Source organism: Pygoscelis adeliae, unplaced genomic scaffold, assembly GCF_000699105.1.
Source record: "Pygoscelis adeliae isolate BGI_AS28 unplaced genomic scaffold, ASM69910v1 Scaffold122, whole genome shotgun sequence".
Lineage (NCBI taxonomy): Eukaryota > Metazoa > Chordata > Aves > Sphenisciformes > Spheniscidae > Pygoscelis > Pygoscelis adeliae.
In genome coordinates, this window is record NW_008824358.1 from 555284 (window position 1) to 560655 (window position 5372).

Sequence of the window (5372 nt, forward strand, 5' to 3'; positions counted from 1 at the left end):
CCCCTTAGCTACATCCCAGGCAATGGGAGGCACTGGTTGGCCTGGACAAGCACCTCTCTACCCCACCAGTGCTGCTCAGGACACATCTAACACGTCCCCCCCAAAGCCCTATGCACCCTGTTGGGTTCAGGTGGGATCTGTCAAGCCATGGGGATGCAGAAGGGCACTTTCCTCTCCCTGCCTGCCAGAGAGCATGGGAAGGATGGCCAGGGGCTAAGGACACTTGCCACATTGACAATTGTCATTAATATAGAAGGATAAAGCCTGTGACAGGTAAAGACATATCTTTAGATAATAAAGAAAATAAACAGACATTTGGTAGATCATAACATGTCCCTTTTCTGCCCAGCACTGACCCATGAAGTGCATGAATGTTTACAAGAGCTTTGTCCATACTAATTCTGAATGATATGGTCATCTCCATTTTATAGCTTCCATATGTGCTCCTACTGCCTTACGTCACACTGTCCTTACTAGTTACAACACTTAAAAGAATTAAGACTTCTTTATTCTTACCTGCAGGTCAGATTTTCTCTCAAAAACATCTAGTTGTGCCCTCGTCTATAGCCTCAATCCTCTTTATTCCTCTTTGAAATCCTTCCAGTTTTCATTCTCCATCAGTTTTCCTCCATGTCCTGCTGCAAAAGAAACTTGCGTGAGTCCCAACCTGACGAAATGCTAGGTGCTTCCAGACGGTGCTGAGCGATTTCCCAGCCCAGGGACTGTAGTGCAGTGCACGCTGTCACTTCCAAGGCCGCTGTCCCTGCTTCTACACAGCTCCTTGGAAAAAGCTGTCTTCACTGCTGAGGCTTAGGGCCTCTCAAACATTCAGCCATCCTTTAGCATCTAGCATTTTCACTTGTGTTAGAGAAAGGCTCCTGCATTGCAAATTCAGACTTAGGCTACAGGGAAATGACAAGTCTCTCCAGGCCGCTCTTTATCACTGAATTTCCCCTAAAAAAGTCATCGCTTCCCATTTTCCAGGTTACGTTTCTTAATAATTTGAATAAGTTCTCTGTTCTTTCTGTTTTTTTTGGTACATCCTGGTTTGTATTATTCAACATCAACTTGCTTTTTAGTAAGTTTTTGGCCTCATTAATGAAGGGTTTTTTATTTAAAAAAAAAAAAAAGGCAGACTAAAGGCTACTTCTCTCCTGCCCCCACTTCCCAGTCCAGCGCAACTCTCCATCCCAAAGAGAAACAGCGCAATAATTTGCTGGGCAATCCCTCAGGAAAGGTTCACTTGGTTTAACTACAATATTTCACAAGCATTTCCAATTTAAGCCCTCAAAAAGAGCCTCAGGAGGACCACTGCTGCATGCAGCCTCAATGCTTCATTTTTCTAAAGAAGTCCTTGTCCACCCATTAGATGCTCACTTCGTATTGGTTTGGTCCCTGATTACCCCTTCGTAGCCAGCACCCTCTCCTTTCCTTCCACATTTCATGTAAAACAGCAGATCCATTATGCCTCCCAGCTCCTTTACCATCTCCTTCAACCAGTAAAGAGACAGGACAAAATAAGATTTTGGGAGGCAGTTTGAATGGGCATGGAGGGTCTGTACTGGATCGGGTGTTTCAGGCACAGCCTGGCAGCTCCGACGGCCACTCAGAGCATGATGATGAAATTCCCCATTTTGCTCACCCTCGTTTCATGCTGCCTTTTGACTACTCGAGCTTTCTATTTCATTGCTTCCCCTATTTCCCTGCCAACTTTCCTCAATCCCCAGCACTTGCTTTCTCTTTCAACTCTTGCCTAACTCCCCTGTGAAATGTCACTCTCCTCTCTTGTGGATATTATTCTTCTTCAGGGTTTATTTTCTTTTTCTTTTTTTTCCCCTCTTAATTTCCATTTTTCCAAAAGGAACTAAGACCTGTTCTGCTTTAATTACTGCTCCAGTTAGCATCCTCCAGCCTTCTTCCAACCCCTTTCATTTTCACTGCTTCATCCCAGTGGACCTGGCCCACTCAATTTTATAATTCCCTAAAATTTACTTTCTTAAATGTAGTGCTATGTGCATAATTCATCTGTAAATTGAATTTGTTTCCTACTGGGACAATCATACAATCTTCCGTAGCATTTTTTTTTTTACATCTGTTGTTATTCTTTCCTTCCTGGTAATTATATACATAAAGATACATATTTGGGACAGGAAAGTAGAAGACAGCAGATTGTGCTTCAAACCCACATTTCCCTCTCCTTACCAAGAGTTCTCCCCCTTCCCAGAACCAAATACTGTTCATCTAATTCAACAGGGCTGACATTTCTAAGCAAAATAAAGCAGACATTGCTTTACGGTAAAATATAAGGTATCCAGAGTCAGATCGTGAGCTGATGTAAATCAGAATAGATCTATTGTCTTCAGAGAAAATGCATCGAAATGTATTTTTTTTCGGTACATCCTGGTTTGTATTACTCAACTTCAACATCAACTTGCTTTTTAGTAAGTTTTTGGCCTCATTAATGAAGGGGTTTTTATAAAAAAAAAAAAAAAAAGCCAGACTAAAGGCTAATTCTCTCCTGCCCCCACTTCCCAGTCCAGCACAACTCTCCATCCCAAAGAGAAACAGTGCAATAATTTGCTGGGCAATCCCTCATTGCTAGAAAATGCATTTTGATGCAGGGATTGCAAAAAATCAAATTTTAAAAAGATCACTGGAGTTGTGCAGATATAGCACAGCTGAGAAGCAGGACTACCTTTAAATCTGTTGGTTTTTTTTACTTTTCTTTCTCTTAAAATTATGAGCTAACTGACTTATCACGTTATTTTTTTGGGCCATTAATAGTGTGGAGTCTAATTTAGAAGCAAAGCTAATGCACAGGAAAACCAAGCGGCACAGATGACAAAATTATCACACCTTCCCTGGTACTGGCAAGCAGAATGAGGGCTGAATGCTTGCACATGTGGCTTACTTGCATTAGTGTGAAAACCAGTGCTTTGGGAAAAAAATACCATATTTTATTATTCAAATCGGATTCCTTTTTCATGTCAATTCATGACATGACATCCATTTTTGTGAGTCTTTCCTGTCAGGAGTGAAACATGCTCACATGTATCTTTGATATGGTTTTATTTTTCAAATTATCACAGGACAAACATCAATGAATAACATCCATACAAATGTGTTGCCTTTATATGTGCTTACTTCACAGTAAGTGAGAAGAGAGAGAAAACCAACCCAAACAGACAGAAAATATACACAGCATGACTATTTGTAACATACGTGCAAAGAGTTTCATACAGCAGAGACATATCCCCGGGCTCCTTGCTGCTCCTATAATACAAATAAGAAATATATAAAGCACCTCATAAACCAGCTTGTTGGATTTTATTGCAAGAAATCCATCAGCCATCATATTACCATGCAAATCCTCTTATTGCATTGTCTGACAACGGAATTTCAAATAAAAAATAAAAAAACCCTAACAACCTGGAAATAAATTCTTTCTTTCATGCGTGTCACCGGCTCCCGTTAACCGTAGCGGGAGTTTCTCTGCAGGGGCCTGTCAAGGTGAGAATGGACTGCCCACCCATCTCTCCTGCTCAGCAGACTAAGTTGTGAATTGCTGCATATATGTTCTTTTTCCCTGAGAGATCAAAGCAGGAAGCCAGGAATAAAAGATATTAAAAAAACCCCCAACAACCCAAGAATCAGGACAGTTCCGTAAAATAAAGGTGCAGAATTACGTATCTGCTTGCTCTTTGACAGCCTCCTGAATTAGCGAGACAGAAAAACCCCGCTTTTCTATGTCCCGTGGCTCTCAGAAGGTGCCCCTCAGCCCACATCTGGGCAGCAGGACAGAGTTGCAGCTTGTGAGTGGAATACGCTGGGAAGTATTAGGAAATTGTATTCATTGTTTTTCATAGAAAATGTAATTTCCCCAAAAATATAATTTCCTGAGGAAAAATTTCAAAACCTTTCCTCCAGTACAAACTTTCATAAAACCGATTTCTCCTGAATTCTGTATTTAAATCAGAATCGGTCAACTCTAAATAGCTTCAGAGATAAAGGCTATTTGTGGTCTTTTCTCCCTCTTTCTATGCGGAAGTCTTTATAACTTCTTTCCTTTTTAAGAGCAAAGGAAAGAACGCCTGTCAACATTAAACCCCATCACTTAAATATTACATAAAACATCAACCCTAGAGGTCCTCTGCCTTTTCAAAAAAAGTTACTATTCTTTTTTCATGTTTTAGAGTTTTCCTATCCTCTGCCGCTATTTGAGAGACCCGAAAGAATATGGACACATTTCAGTCTAAAGAAAGACGCTTTTAATTTCACTTAATCTCATTGTTCAAGATGACGGAAAGAGTCAATCCTATACTACTTTCCCCTTTCCATACCATAAAAGCAGCTAAAACGTGGGGTTGGTTTCCCGGAATACAGCTTCTGGTGCTAAGTCCCAACATCAATTATAATTGGTAACAAAGATTTCGTGAACCTACAAACACCATGGGAAATATCCCACTAGCTGCACTGACAGGCTGTTCTTAAAACGGCTTGCCCCAAGCAAGTTTTGTGTAGATCTCCCTGCTACTATAGTATCTTAGACCTTGCAATATCTCTAGTGCGTGTATCTTCACCGCAGCGCTACAGGTCAGGGAAGTAATATTCTCCCTGTTTTACAAAGACGGAAGGGAGGTGCACCAGCAATTATCTGCTTCACGCTTTTTTGAAAAATCCTACAAGGAATTTAGCCAGCAAAAGCAGCGATTCCTCTGTTTCTCAAAACTCTGGCCTCCACCATCAGAACAGAAATCTCCCTTTGGAGACTGAGCTTGTCCTGGGGGGTGTGTGTGCGTGTCTCACAACCGCTGTTATCCCCTCACCTCCTCTTCCTGCAACCAGCCCTGGCCACACATCTGGGGAACAGATGTGTGTCGTGTTCCTTGGGCCTCAGCCATCGGCATCAGCCTTTCTACAAAGACCATCTCCACCTGAGCAAGACCAGGAGGAGAACTGGCCCCAGCAAAAGCTCATGGCCTTCCTCTGATCCGGCCCTCTGAGCACACATCCTGAACAAGTCTGCCATCGGCCAAGCTGTGGCGTGGCTGCCACCTCCACCAAACACCACCTTGGCAGCTTCCCTTCCTTCATATGATCACAAATGGCAGCACTCCCCCGCCCCTGTCCCATTTGACACGCTGTATGTAGAGACTTTGTTAATATTTCACATTTGCCAACTCCTGCAGATCTATATAAACAGGACACCGCTTTTTAATCAACGGTGCTGAATAAACAGAAGCAATAGAGGAAAAAATGGCTTGCCGCCCCCCCTTGAGCGCCTGCGGAGCCCGAGACCATGTAGGGTGGCTTGGCTGTCAAGTGCATCGCAGGGTCAAGCTCTATTTTGAATTTATCCTTTCAGTAGTGGC